Here is a 16,551-nt window from a genome sequence, read left to right as displayed (position 1 = left end):
TTTCTTAACATTACTTTGGAATGTACTTAACATGTACTTTGGAATTTTGGTTTGCAACCTCATTTGAATGAAAGGGATATCCCTTCTCCTCCTTCCTTTCCCTCTCTCTTTTTTATTATAAGCCTTCCAATTCCTCTGTGTTTTAGTTCCTTCCACTTAACCCCTAATGAGCTAAGTCCACAGCCAAACCATAAAATAGTTCCTTCTTTATCTGACCAGGGATAACAGATTCAGTCACTACACCAATGGGCAACCTTAATCACTTCCAATTTAAAAAAAAAAAAAAAAAAGATGTATTGGTGATTTTACCTACTTTGGCTTACAGTGTCTTACAAAGCCATCATTCCAGGTTCGTAATTACAATCATAATCTTAACTGCCTTTTCTCAATGGAAGTGGATTAGGCAAGAGTCACTCCCATCTCAGACAAAGCAGAAAGCTCACAGTCTCTAGTTTCAATTATTGCATAGAAATTTTTTAGACCATATGATTCAGTAGCTGAACCCTAGCAGACCATAATTTTAGACTTACTCCAAACTTTATATTTCTGAAGTAAAGAGAGACTGATATTGCTTTTTAGCCAGCTATATCTTTTAACAATTTTTTTAAATGTTTATTTTGAGAGGGACAGAGAAAGTGCAAGCAGGGGAGAGGCACACAGAGAGAGAGAGAGAGAGAGAATCCCAAGCAGGCTCTGCACTGACAGAGGGGCTCAATCTCATGAACTGTGAGATCATGACCTGAGCCAAAATTAGGAGTGGATGCTTAATTGACTAAGCCACCCAGGCACCCACGCCAGTTATATCTTTTAGATTTCTCTATTTTCATCTTTCACTGTTGTTGCTTGAAGCAGAGTTGGTGCTTTAAATATGAACTCTTGTGCTATTCCAACCAGAAATGCAAGCTATTTTTTAAAATATATTGATAAAGAAAAATTGAAGGCCAATGAAGTTAACATAGTAATGAATGAGATAGTTTTAGAGAATATATCCATATAAGTATCATTATCTAAGAAAGAAAATTTTGGCACAGACTGCTTATCAATATTATTTCATCTAACTCATTTGTGGATGGCCTGATCCAGATAACAGGACCACAGGGCAAGGGAAATCATTCTGTGTTGATCTGAAAAGGAAAACAGCAGCCTACTGTGTAGTTCACGCTACACCTGAAATATTATATTCCTATTCAATGCTACTGCCCTTTATTCATCGTAAGTCCTCTCTCGCCTGGACTTTTGCAAAAGTCTCCAAATTGGTTTCCCATTATCAGTTGTTCTTCTTCCATAACCAGAAAAATTATCAGTCTAATAAAAATTATCATGACAGATCTTTGCATTAAAGGATCCAACTCAGAGCACCTGGGTGGCTCCGTTGGTTAAACATCTGACTCTTGATTTCTGCTCAGGTCATGATCTCACAGTTCTTAGGATCAAACTCTGCATCAGGCTCTGTGCTGATAGCATGGAGCCTGCTTGGGATTCTCTCTCTCCTTCGCTCTCTACTCCTCCCTGGTGCTTGTGCATGCACATGCTTTCTCTCTCTTTCTCTCAAAATAAATAAATAAACTTAAAAAAAAAAAAAAGATTCCAACTGTTTTCTTAGAGGAAAGGATCTGACTTCCCAAGCACAGCACTGGTACTCTAGGCCTTTGCCATCTGATCTCAACTTACCTCTACAGTGTTAGCTTACAGTACTGACCTCAAGTGCCTTCTTTGTTCACAAAACATTCTTTTTTAAAACATTTATTTATTTTTGAGAGAGAGAGTGTGAGTAGGGGAGGAGCAGAAAGAGACAGGGACAGAAGATCTGAAGTGGGCTCTATGCTATTGAGACCCTGCTAATTGAGCCTCTGTCAGCCAAAACATTCTTAACACAATGTTTCACTCTAAAACTCTAGATCTTTCTCCCTATTGGCTCCTCTACCTGAAATATTTTCTCTTTTCCCCAATACATTCCTCTCAGAAGCCCCCAGCTCTCCTAATGGCCTAGAAAATTCATAATTCCCTAAAAAAGGAGACCAAATGTCTTCCTTTTCTGAATGCCCAGCACTTGATTAACACCTCATTTGAAGAATTTATCATGTTGTATTAATTATTTGTTAACACATAATGATCACTAAGATCTTCTAGTGAAAATCCTTGTCTCATTCACTCCAGGATACTCATGTTAATTATTAGTTAAGCTTTTTATTCGGTGAGTCCAAAATAATTTTTAATGGAAATGATATTTAATATTTCATAAGTTTTCATAATGTAACTCCTCTCTTAAGGGGTGTTCAATAGTCCAAGCCTACTCCTGGGGAAAAGGAAAGATGTAATCTTCATATGGCGACATTCACAGCACACATTTCAAAGCATCTAAGAAAAAAGTCAGCATGGCTTCACAACTGTAACTGGATCCTCGAGAAAAATATTTTTCATGATATACCAAATATTTAAGACAATAATTAAAGGAGGGAAGCACTTTACTGGAAGTACTCACTGGGGACCAGTAGAAAAGGGTGTCAATGACTTTGCTAAAGGTCACTCACTTGGTGATGAAGTAGACGGAGCTGTTGAGAGAGTGCAGAGCCTGAAAGTAGCAGCCACAGAAATAGTAGCTTCAACTTATTTAAATATTCATTGTAGGCCAGGTGCTCGGCATACTTGTATCATTTAGTTTTTGTTACAGACAACCCCCAAAGGCAGATATTATTTCTCTCGTTTATACACCACGAAAATACAGCTAATACAGGATAAACAGCCAAACAATCACACAGCCAGAAAGTGGGTAAGCCAAAATTGGAATCCAGGCCTACTGTATTCCAAAGTCAGTAATCTCACTTCCTGCAGGGAACAGATTTAAGAAGGCAAAAGACACAGGAGACGTTATCGGTCGGTCAGTATAAAGCTGATTAAACATGACCTTGAAGAGCTAATTAAGTCAAGCAATGAGAATGATGACAGGAAAAAAGAGACCAAACTGAATTTATCAGGTTGGCATCAGGAATCAAGCCGTCACCTTGAACCAACAGTAACATAGCTTAAATTCACTCAATTGTAGATCAAACACTAAATACAGAATACAAATGAAAGATTTGTTAAATTCATTTGTTAAATTCATGGACATCTTTGGAAAAAATCACAGTGACTCTCAATCACAAAGCCTTTTCAGAAATCTTCATTGCGATTTCTGGGAATAGAACAACATCTCCTTCATCACCATGACATCCCCGGCACCTCCACAGTCATCCCTTTTCAACAAATTGTTCTTTTCATTCTTCTCCAGAGTCACCCACTGATGAGCCAACCATAAATGAAGTTATTCATTGTATTATTGTTCTTACCAAAAAGTAAGGGTAATGGGAAACATTCAATCCTAAAGATTCTTGTTCATAAATTCCCTGCACAGCCTTGATCACTGTGCTCTGTTTTCAGGTGTTAAGTCAGGTAGGTACTAATGGGAGCATTTTTTTTTTGCATCACTTTCCATAAATGTGACTCAAAATATATAGCATTTAATATAGAAGCAGTATGAACAAATACAATCAGTATGAACAAATGCAATGAAGTAAATAAACATCACATGCATAAAAATTGTTTCCACAACTCTATGTTATTCTCTCCATGCCTCTGATCGTTGATGATATTTTTCAATAACATATCAATATGTTCCTATGAAATTAGAAAATAGTAATCTTAAAGATTATTCATTTTTACAGTAAAAATGCACAGCTAACAGCATGATGGCAAATCTCAATATTGCCCCTTGCAATAAAGAGATATTACACAATCACTGGATGAGACACAATCACCCTGGAATATATGCCTCGATATAAAATGGATGTGTGAACAGATATTTAAAAAGGGAAGTCAAATCAATTGTCACAGCCAGTGATAGGAGTCTGGAAAGCAAGAGTTTTAATAGGTGCTTAGTAAATACCTATTTGCAGTGAGTTTTGAGATGAGGGAAAATACACTACTCTTCAAGAATATTAAATAACTACTGAACATTTAATTACATTCTAGACACATAATATATGTAAGGCATCTAGTTAGGTCACTGGAGCATAATCTATCATAAATACATGCCCCCCTCCCCGCCCCCATTGGTTTCTTTTTTTCTTCTTTTGGAATCGAAGAGTGTAAAAAGTTCATGGAAATGAGTCACTATATGTTTTTCAACACTAAATGTATTCAGAAAATCCCATGCGTCTTCAGCAGGAAGTTCAATTACCAAAAAATGTAAGAAGGAAACAGAATATCAAATCTAAAGAGAAGAGCCTTCAGTGCCCTCTGAAAGGGCCCCACCTTGAGCAGGCCACTGCCACCTTGTGGCATTTTGATTCAATGAGTTTTGATAGGTGATCCATCCCTAACTTATCAAAAAAAAAAAAAAAGTGTGAACTGGAAGGTAATCTTTGGCAAATATTTACTTTGAGAGTAAACAAATTCTATCTGGACTTTTCATGCTGTCAAAATAATTTTTTTTTCTATATCTTAGTTTGTGTTTTCACATGTTCACAGAAGTCAACTAATTACCTTCCAATAAATAAAATATTCAACCACTTAAAATTGTCCCCGATTTCTGAATGGCTTGAAAAGTGGTAGGTAACTAAAGATCATTTTAGTCATTGTGTTATTGTGATTTATAAGAAATATATATATTTGGTCATTCAGATGACCAAAATAAATTTCTCTTACATATTTGGTCTTCACCCACAGTTCCTGGCTCACAGTTCCCAAAAGCCTTGGAATTTCCTGAGCTAGAAGAGCAATGGGAGCATCTTTTATTATAATATTTATTGGTCATCTGTCCTCTTCTTGAATATGCCTCAGGTCCATCAAGCTGAAATGGATGTCATGTCATTCACACAAGTCCCTTTTCCACCATAACTGAGTTTATGTTAATGAAGTGATTATGTTAATGAAGCTGCCTGGGGAACCAACCACAACCAGAGGACTAGAACTTTCAGTTCCACCCTAGATTTCTGGAGAGGTAGAGAGGCTAGAGGTTGAGTCAATCACTAATAGCCAATAAGTTAATCAGTCAAGCCCATGTAATGACACCTCCATAAAAACCCAAAAGGAGAGATTTCTGAGAGCTTCCAGGCAGAGGAACCAGAATGCTTCCAGATGCCATCAAGCCAGGTCCCAAGCCCCCAGAAGACAGAAGCCTCTTTGTTCAGAGCTTCACCCTATGTATCTTTTCATCTGGCTGTTGATTTGCATTCTTTAACATCCTTTATAATAAATCAGTAATCTAGTGAATAAATAGGTTTTCCTGAGTTCTGTGAGTCATTTTAGCAAATTAACTGAACATCAGGAGGAGGTCATGGGAACCACTGATTTAAAGTCAGTCGGTCAGAAGTACAGGTAATAACCTGGGCTTATGATTGGCATCTAAGGTGGAAGGCAGTCTGTGGGATTGCCCTTTGCCTGTGGAATCTGATGCTATCTCTAGGTAGACAGTGTCAAAATTGAGTTGAATTCTTGGACATTCTGTTGATGTCCAAGGATTGCTTGTTGGTATGGGGAAATCTACTCATGCACACACACACACACACACACACACACACACACATACACACACATTGGAATTGGGTCTGGGAACCCAAAAGAGTAGTAAATATTATACACTTAGATGTCACACTTCCTCTCTTTTTTAATGAATAATTTTAGTATGGCTTCACATGTGCTTTAAATTAAAATTTTATTTCCTTTCTACTATTGGAGTATATTTATTTTGAGTCTTTAATAGCCTGTTTTATTCATAATATAGTATACTTTACTCTGATTACACTAAGTAAAAGTCCACTTGTTATAGCTACCTCCTCCTCAATCAGATTGGACAAAAAATTGATTCAATGATTTTTTTTAGTTTATTAGTAATAAAAGCCATGGAAATAATGAGAGTTAATGTGGCTGATTTGGCTGCAAGACCCTTCAAAAAGTACTCCTTCCTTTCTTCCTCAATTATTTTCATATGATTTAGATTTGTGTTTCCATTTTATCTCCTAAGACTTCATTGGTATTTACTTCATATCATCTTACCTCTAAGTTATTTTTATTTCTATTTATCTCTATTTTTTTTATTTTTTAATGATATTTTTAAGTTTATTTATTTGAGAGGGAGAGAGTTACATGAGCAGGGAAGGGGTAAAGACAGAGGGAGAGAGAGAATCCCAAGCAGGCCCCATAGAGCCCAACATGGGGGCTCACCTCAGAACCTTGAGATCATGACCTAAACGAAATCAAGAGTCAGACACTTGACTGACTGAGCCACCTAGGTGCCCTACCATATTTCTTTTTTCCAGTAAAGGCCCTCACCTTTTTTGTATCATGGTAAGCCTTTGAATATAGGAATATTTGACCACAAACTCGAAACAATTATATTGAAGAATCATAAAATTACTCACTTGGTTGTTCTCAAGTGTCATGTATCTGTTTGAAAAAAACTGTTCACTCTCTTTACTTACATGGCATGAGATGAAATTTTTGTATGTTGTAGATATTTTTTTCTTTAAAAAGAGATTGAATTCATTAAATACCTCGTACTTCTTAATTCTAAGAAGTTTACCTTGCTCCTCCACCTTTTATTTTTTCTTCAAAGATCTGAAAAACTAAAGCTTATTTCTTCCAGACTTGACTTTCATCCATGACCATGAGATGCTTCATATGTAATCAGAGATTCTTAACCCTTCATCATCACTTTGTATGTATGAGGACGGCCAGAAGGCCTGGGCCCATAAAGGATGACTCTTGTCTGGTTTCAAGCTTGGCATCCAAAATGCACAGATGAAAAAAAAAATTAAATTCAAAATGCACAGATGAAAGCTTACAGTTTACTTGGGAGAACACACAAAAAAAAACCTGACATGGACATGGGATTTGATACACAATACAATATGACATTTTAAAATAATTTTATGTGAGGTTAAGATGTGAAATAACTGAGGTTGTATTGACCAGTTAAAGGAAATAGCTCCCCTTTCATGGAGAGGGTTAGTAACTAAGTAGTGGATAATTAAGGCTAATTACCAGCTCCTTAACAGCTGAAGAAATGGAGTTGAGAGTGACCCCGAGGGTGCTAAACTCTGAAGAAGGTACTGAGGGTCCAGATATCCACAAAGCTAAACTCACCCAGCTAAACCTACTCTACTCCATGATCACAAGCAATACTGTGGTTTCTTCCAATAGTACCCTAAAGGTCTTGAAGAGGTTGCTGAGTGAAATATGGAAGGCATAAGTCACTTCTAAGCTATTTTTGCTAGAAGTTTCAAAAATTCCACCTCAGGAGGAATCAGTGGTGTCATTTTTCTATTTCAAAGTAGACACATTGCAGTTGGGTATTAAAATATTCCCAAAGCTTTACTTTGTGAAAAAGTTTGACTTCCAATAGCCCATAATACTTTGGTAAAAATAGATGGAAATATTAGAAAAAGTAAACACGCTGTTTACTTTGCACTTGTACAAGTTTGATTTCATATCACTATTTACCTAGCCAATGAACAATATTTGCCTGGTAAATAGCCAGTAATTTCCAAATTCTGCACTGTTTTTGCAGTTCCCTAATCTCAAATCAGAGTTCCCAAAGCCGGGTAAGCTAATTTGCTCATATTAATAAATATTAGGAGCTTTGGTCCTCAGTATTAGCCAAACTTTACTGGCTATACAGAGGACAGGAAAGTGTTAATGCAATAAAAATATAGAAATTTTCAAATATATTATTAAAATACAAATGAAGTTTGAATACTCCTTACCACTGAAGAAATCCATAATATAACATAGGATTTAAAATAGAATTAGTTGAGGGGCACCTGTATGGCTCAGTCAGTTAAGTGTCCAACTTCAGGTCAGGTCATGATCTCGTGTTTTGTGAGTTTGAGCCCCACATCAGGCTCTGTGATGAAAGCTCAGAGTCTGGAGCCTGCTTCGGATTCTGTGTCTCCCTCTCTTTCTGCCCTCCCTCACTCATGCTTTCTCTCTCTCTCTCTCTCTCTCTCTCTCTCTCTCTCTCTCTCAAAAATAAATAAGCATTAAAAAAAGTTTTAAATATAATTAGTTGACAAACATTTATATGTATCAATGAAGTAATGGGAAAGTTGAGGCTACAATTATACTGAAAAGGATTTGGTATAAATGCAACAAAGGAGTATCCTGAACGTTGACATAAAAATTATGTTTTTCTCTTCTGATCAGAAATCATTTCAAAACACTTCAACTTCAAAAAACACTTTAATAGTATGTGTATGCAGTGCTTTTATATAATTCTTGGTAAATGGGATTCATTGAAATTCAGTGCTTATAAGCACATTTAGAAAGAGCCACATTGCCAGTAACTGTCAGCATTTAATTTTCCAAGTTCAGACAAACGAAAGCATTGTCCACATCTTCTAATTTCTCTGTTAAACAAACTATACTAACCTTGCCTCCTAAAATTTCCTTAGTGTAGTCAGACTTCCAAGAACACAGAGAACACATGCTTCTCCAGCAGAAGACCTGGTCCCCATTCTTCCCAATTACCCACATCAAATCAAAGCCGCCATCTCTAATTAGACTATCTGTGATGTCTATTACAACAATATCTTCTTTTGAATAGTAGTCCCTTAATTGAGAGTCGGTGCCTCACCATTGGCATGAACTGTCTGTCATCCCTATTAAATATACGGCCACTGGGATCAGGTCATTATGAGTCACACAAATGTACCTCTTAGGACATCTTCTTCAGGAACACACTTTTCATTTGTTTTGAATGACCCTTAAGATTTAAAACATTCTAAGGTAGCAGTTAATTTTAATCAAAATTCTTCCCATTAAGATAGAAAAAATAGCATAGTTTCAATGCACTCTGACATTTACATTCCTTTGGGGTGAATTTAATTTGTAAGTGAATATGTTATATACATAAGAGAAGAAAAACTGAATACAAATTACAAATGTATTTAACAACTAAGACAGGGACCCATGAACAATAGCATCAGTTAACAAAACCCAACTCCATATTAATTGGGAAACAACTATAATACTTAGAATAATGGGAGAGAATGAATCAAACACGTGCCTGCCTGCTTTTCTGCGGCAAAGGTATAGGGAAGCACAGCCAAAATGATCCTTTACAAGCTGAAGACAGACTTGTTTTCCCCATCATTTTTGTCTCCATCAACAGTATTTTGGTCAAGCATTAATCTTTGCAGGTGCAGATCGATTGTAAAATGCAGTCACCTGCAAAGCGCCATCCTCTTACAGTACAAAGGGAAATGATGTTGAACTGAAAGGCAGTGGTTCTCAGACTCTGTGCTCTTAAGCCCCAATCCCTGATGACTTCATTCAGCTTTCTACAAAAGCAATACGGGTGATTCTCATGCCGGTGATGTGTAGGTTGCTTTTGTAAAATACTGCAATGTGGTATGTGTGAATATCAGTAAAACATAAAAGCCAGCTGAAATTTGGGGGCCGGGGGTGGGAGATGGACAAGTGGTATTATTTGCCCTATTATGTAGGTGACACCTACATAATGTGACTGACACCTACATAATATCGGAGAGAAAAATGAAAAAAAAAAAGGAATGTGGACTTATTATAAATTGAGTTGAATGAATCATTTACACTTATTTAAGACATCATAGGTGCCACATCCATTTCAGAGGTAAATAATTCAAGCAAGGACAATAAAATATGTAAAATAGTTATCTTTAATTATCTTTAGAAAATGAGAAGTTCCACAAAAGACATGATGTCAATAACTTCAAAGATCTGTATATTTTAACCATTTCTATGGATCTTCCTAAAATGAACTCTCTACTTCTTGTTCCAACAAATATGCAAGACGTTTAAACTTGTATAGGTGACTTACGTCATCTCTGTGAACATTCACCACTGACTTAAGGTAAAATACCCTGAATTAATATCTCATATCTGCTTGTTATTTACTAGCCTTGGGGAAGTTGCCTGCCACATGTCCTATGCCTTAGCATACTTATTTGTGAAATAGTAATGTACCTCATGAAGGGTTTGAGGAATTAAAATATGATAACACATGCACAAGAGCCTAATAACATATCCAGCATGTCACTGTTACTTTTCCCTTTTCTCCTTAGCTGTTAGTCTTTCTTTTATAACTACTGCATATAATTCTTCTAATTTGATGCTTCTTACCTTCTAAAGGTAAATAAAACAGGTAAATAAGCTTGTTAAGAACCATGTATTAAAGAGAAGTCTTGGAGTGAGCGCCCAAGGCCACAGTATTAGGACTTGGGAAGATCAGAGGCATTTCATATTCAATTCAGAGGACTGAGAGTATTCAGTTCAACCTCTATTTAAGTGGAAGTATTAGTTGACACTTTAAATTAAACTACAAATGATAAGGAGAGCCTGGATGGCTCAATTGGTTAAGCTATCAACTCTTGATTTCAGCTCAGGTCATGATCTCATGGTTTGTGAGTTCAAGCCCCACATCGGGCTCCATGCTACAGAGCCTGCTTGGGATTCTCTCCTTCTCTCTCTGCCACTCCCCTGCTCTCACTTTCTCTCTCTCTCTCTGCATCTCTCTTTGTCTCTCAAAATAAATAAATAAACTATAGAAGATCACTTAGTATAAAGATGATTTGGGTAACAAATAGAGATAATTCAAATTTCACAAAGTATTTATACAGATACAGATATTTGACAAAACATAATATTAAATAATAGCAATTTATTTTTAGCCCTACATGTGGATGAAGTTGTTTTATAAATAAGGATATTACTTGATTAGGCTTGATAGACACTTTAGTTTTTTTCTTATCAAACCCTAATGTAATCATTTCTGAAGAAATTAAATTCACATTGTGCTTTTGAGATAAATTATTTTTTTTAATTTTTTTACCATTTATTCATTTTTGAGAGACAGAGAGAGACAGAGCATGAGTGGGGAAGGGGCAGAGAGAGGGAGACACAGAATCCGAAACAGGCTCCAGGCTCCGAGCTGTCGGCACAGAGCCCGACGCGGGGCTGGAACTCACGAACTGTGAGATGATGACCTGAGCCGAAGTCGGATGCTCAACCGACTAAGCCACCCAGGCACCCCTGAGATAAATTCTTTAATAACAAGCTGGGTTAATCCATCCTTTTTACCAAGTTTTATGCTCTTTTAGTTTACTGTGTTTGTTTTCTCTTTATGGGAAATAAGAAAAGGGAAGACAGGGTAAAAAACAAGATATAGAAATAGAGGAGTTAAATACTTCCTGTATGCTCTGTTAAAATAAAAAATGTTTTACTAGCAATTGTGGGTAGCTAATTGTAGTCATGTATTCTTAGTTGTATCACTAATCTAAAAACAACTGGCATATACTTTCTCCTTGAGAGATATCAACACCAACAGCAACAAACCATTAGAGCATGACCATCGTCAGTGATCTGTGAAATTCACACAATATTCATTTGTTCTCTAGTTCAGTTTTAGGGCATTGATGAAAACTTCTCCCCTCACACTCAGGTATATGAAGCCACATACATTTGTTTTTAAAGCACTCTCTTTACATACCACCTGGGACAGTGTATGGCTATGGATAGTAATGACACAATTAAGTTATTTTCATTGTTTAAGGCAAGATCTACCATCATGAGTTGTAGCATTATGGGTAAGACATTTAGTCATCTGGCTTTCCTCCTTTGGCTAATGGGGAGTTAAGAGACCAAGTCCTCAAAACTTTCAAGAGAACTCAAGAGAGTTTGCTCAGTGGAGTTCAAATATCAGGCTAAGAACAAATTGCAACTTTGATTTGAACTCTGCTTCCTACTAATGTCTCAACCCAGGTGTGGCCTGCATTTGATAAAACATTAACTTTGTTCTCAATGTAAATAAAATAGTGGCTGCCCAGGTGCACCTGCTGTATGGTATTACAGGCAACCACAAAGTTATCAGAGCGTAATGTAGAAAAAATAAACAGAACAAGTGTGCTAAGGGGCACATTTAGATTGCCGTTGTAGATTATGTATACAGCTAAATCTTTCTGTCAAATAAGTTTAATGTAGTTACTGAAAATAATGTATAACTCGCACGGAAGCTAATTCCCGCCCCCCCTCCCGCAACATTTTGATACCATTCCTCAAATTAGGTGGATATTTTAAAAATATTCTCAACAATTACATAACTGGAAGGTATTTAAAAGTACTACCGAGAAAGGAAAACAAAGTGTTGCTAAGTAAATATGGAATAAGCTATGCTTCCTTTTAATTTCTTTTGTGCAATGACAGAATGATAGAGAGTACTGGGAACATTTATTACTGACAGGTGTAATTTCACCCCTACTTGAAAGGCCATGACTTTAAAAGGAGATGAAAGCCTCCAGCTGATGAATGAGGGAAGAAAAGTCTGACAGGAATAACATGACTGTCTCAAGGGAATTGAGTCATGTGGTCCTGCGGTTTACCATTTGGCCATGAAGTTACAAAGATTTACAGTGTGTTCTGAAGGGGTTTGGAACCCGTTTATTTGCATTGACTTCTGGAGAGCTGATAGAACAACTTAGTGAAATTACAAACAGTGTGACCAGCTCATCCTGCAATTGATAATGACATAATGGTTATAGGCCACCCAGAGTAAATTTAACCATGACTGATAAAACCCATGTGCCAGCAAGTTTCTGGGCTAATAACAAGATTTAGATAGTAATCTGGGTATAAAAGCCTTTATAATTTTAACAAAAACCATAGGTTTACATTTAGAAAGGGGCTTATATCACTTTTGTAGATTTTGTAGTAGCAAAAATAAGGTCCCAAAGGACTTTTTAGCTTTAAGCCCATTCTGACAAAACATGAAGATCAAATGTCTTTAAGTTATATTGACTAATTAAGCCAACGGACATTCTGTACGATTATTTTTAAGCTGATGGGCTTAGAAACTGAGTCAAGGAATATTAAAATTGTAAAGGAGATAGATATTAAGTATTAATTACTATAATGTAAGGAAAAATGGATGAGAGTCATAGGAAATAAACAAGATAGAACAAGAGATAAAAACAAGAAGTGGCTATTGGTCTGCAGGCCTTAAAGTAGCATAACATTTTGTTAGAATTTACTCACTTTTGGGAGAAAATATTTGAAGACCATGTACCTGATAAGACATTAACATCCAAATTATATAAGGAATTCATACAACTCAATAGCAAATAAATAACCTAGTTAAAAAGTAGGCAAAGGCACTGAATAGGCATTTTTCCAAAGAAAACATACAGATGGAGAACAGGTACATAAAGATGTGTTCAACATGACTAATCATCAGGAAAACGCAAATCAAATTACAATGAGATATTACCTCACACCTGTTAGAATGGTATTACCCAAAAGTCAAGAGATGATAAGTGTTGGTGTGGAGTAAAGGGAATCCTCGTACAGCTGTTGGTAGGAATGTAAATCAGTACAGTCATTATGAAAAAAAAAGTATGGAAATTCCTCAAAAAATTAAAGGTAGAACTACCATATGATCCAGCAGTCCCATTTCTGAGTATATATCCAAAGAAAATGAAACCTGGATGTGAAAGAGATATCAGCACTCTCATTTTCATTGCAGCATTATTCATAATAGCCAAGATACGGAAACAACTGAAGTGTCCATCAACAGTTGAATGGATAAAGAATATATGGTATATGTGTCCCATTGTATGTATGTAATTTACATATATTATTCATCCATAAAAACATTACTATATTATTATATCATTCGCCCCCTAAAAAAGAAGAAAATCCTGCCATTTGTGACAATATGAATGAATCTCACTGGCATTACGCTGAGTAAAATAAGCCAGACACAGAAAGACAAGTGCTGCATGCTCCCATTTATGTATGGAATCTAAAAACAATCAAACACACAGAAGCAAAGAGAAAATGGTGGTTTCCAGGGGCTGGGGGTAGGGGGAACGGGAAGATGGTCAAAGAGCACAAACTTAGTCATACAATGAATAGGTTCTACGGCTCTGATGTACAGCCTAGTAACTGGAGTTGATAATACAAGTAGTGCAACTTGATAATGCTTCCTAAGGGTAAATCTTGTGTGTTCTCTCTCTCTCTCTCTCTCTCTCTCTCTCTCTCTCTCTCTCACACACACACACACACACACACACACACACACACACACACACAGTCACACACAAAGCAACTATGTGAAATGATGGATGTGTTAATTAGCTTGTTAATTACCTTACTATAGCAATCATTTCACAACGTATATTATATCAAACCATCACATTGTATACCTTAAATATATACAATTTGTCAACTGTATCTCAATAAAGCTGGAAAAAGTTTGCTCTCTTTTCCTTAAATGTGTATCTTTCACTACTTTAGTACTATGCCCAGTTGGGGAAACTGAGGGTTCAGATGAGTTCGGGGCCATTCATGCCAGTGAAACCTGGGTAATGTCTTCTATAAACAGAAACCAGACCCTCATTTCCTTCTACACCTTACTGGTATTTATTTTTACTGGAGCATCTATTAAATTTAAAAAGTTGTTAATGTGATCAGAAAGTGGGGCTATAGAGAAAGGAAAACCAGAATCTCCTCAATTAATAAATTACTTAGAACTGCCTCACAAACAATAAGATTAAATAAGTATGCAAATTGTCTGAAAATCCATAGGTACTAATGAGTATTATTCAGTCTTTTGAACTTCTTAAGAAATTTCCCATGAGCAAAATGGTGCCCATATAGGACTAACAGAAGGATAGAACTACTAAAATGCATTTGGTTTGTTCAAACACTGCTTAGAATTTTTGGCTTTGTTTCACCTTATCATTTCGAGGGTCATTTATGGACTGTTCAAACAAAGTTATTTTACCAAACTGTATTAGTAGGTACAGGGACACAAAAACTCATAGAATGTAGCATACAAACATGCAAATATATAGATAGGTTAGCTGTCATTGGAAAGCTACCAAAACATAGTTACACATAAAATAGAAATTATAAAAAAAACTCCAGAGGTACCAAGTAAAAAAAGAAAGCACTGCAAAATTAAATGCATCATGAAAAAATCATTACAGCATTGTTTGATATTTACCTAAAGTTGAAAACTTATGTCCACGTAAAAACCTGCACAGAGATGTGCTTTATTCATAATTTTCCAAAACCTGGAAGCAACCAAGATATCCTTCAGTAGGTGACTGGATAAGTAAATTATGGGACAAGCAGACAATGAAATATTCAGAACTTAAAAGGAATGAGCTATCAAGCCACACAAAGACATGGAGGAAACTCAAATGCATATTATTAAGTGAAAGAAGCCAACCTGAAAAGGCTACATACTGAATGACTGTATGACTACCTTTTAGCTATATGTCATTCTGTAAAAGGCAAAACTATGGAAACAGTAAAAAAATCAGAGGTTGCCAGAGATTAAGGGGAATGGATGAACAGGCATAGCACAGGGGATGTGGGGGCAACGAAAATACTTTGTATGATACTATATATGTTATTGTATATTTGTTAAAATCTGTAGAATGTACAACACCAAGAGGGGGTGGTAATGCAAAACTATGGACTTTGGGTGTATAACAAATATACCACTCTGGTTAGGGGGGATGTTGATAATGGGAAGGCTGTACGCGTGTGGGGGCAAGAGGTATATAGGAAATCTCTAAACCTTCCTCTTAATTTTGCTGTAAAACTAAAACTGCTCTAAAAAACTATTGTATATTTCATTATTACTGTGGCCCACTTTGAAAGAGAAAAAAAAACAAGAGATTTATTTAAAAATAAAATTAGCACTTATTACTCTGGATTGCTTAAAATTAATCTAATATTAATGAACTATCCTATTGAAATAATCCAACATTAAGAAAAGTAAAAATCTTTACACTTTAAACCCTATAAACCAAACTGTGGAACATGTCTAAAAGGATATTCTCCAAAGTAACTTTCTTCTCTCACTACATAGCTTCCTGACCTTGGAAATATTTGCATACACAGCATGACAAAGTTCTTAAGATTCTTTAATACAGTTAAATGAGATCACAGAAAATAGTACTTTGATAGCTGTGGATATCATTCAGATTTCACACTAAAGTTTTGCAGTGTGAATAATTATACACAAGGCAAGAGTCCTATTTCTTTACAAAGTCACATTAACATAATGCAAATCATTTTTTTTTCCTAACATGACCTTAAGTTTCTGGACCTAATAAGGTACTCAAATAGCAAATAGGTTTAGTATTACAAAAGCAAATGTATGTATTTTAAAAGCCTTGGAAAGTTTTCCAGGAAATTTATCCATGCATTTCTTTATATTGAATTATAAGCCCTGATTTAAAAGTCTCTCACACTATGTGAACTTCAAATATATAACTAAAATAAATTTAAAATGTTGGTAAATCCCAAGTTATATGAGAATTGAATTTTATCATGCAACATTTTCACCCAAAATTTCCTTTTTCTCTCTCCTTTTCAGCATCCTCTCTCTTTCCCTCTTTCTATCTCTCTATATAGACATATATGTAATATCTATGTGTATATATATTCATATATGTATGTATATTCATACATACACACATACAAACACACAAACTCTGTTAGCTGTATCTAGTTTTATATAAAAAT

General features: G+C 35.8%; 1 protein-coding gene across 2 annotated transcripts in view; it reads right to left on the bottom strand.

The window, feature by feature from the left end:
* CFAP299 (cilia and flagella associated protein 299) overlaps positions 1-16,551 on the bottom strand; it is a 586,842-nt gene that overhangs the window by 301,661 nt on the left and 268,630 nt on the right. The window lies entirely within an intron of this gene.

The sequence above is a fragment of the Lynx rufus genome, unplaced genomic scaffold (genome assembly GCF_022079265.1).
Source record: "Lynx rufus isolate CCGP_SWC_20201006 ecotype Redwood Valley unplaced genomic scaffold, mLynRuf1.p SCAF_3, whole genome shotgun sequence".
Taxonomy (NCBI): domain Eukaryota; kingdom Metazoa; phylum Chordata; class Mammalia; order Carnivora; family Felidae; genus Lynx; species Lynx rufus.
This window is presented reverse-complemented; position numbering and strand designations above follow the sequence as displayed.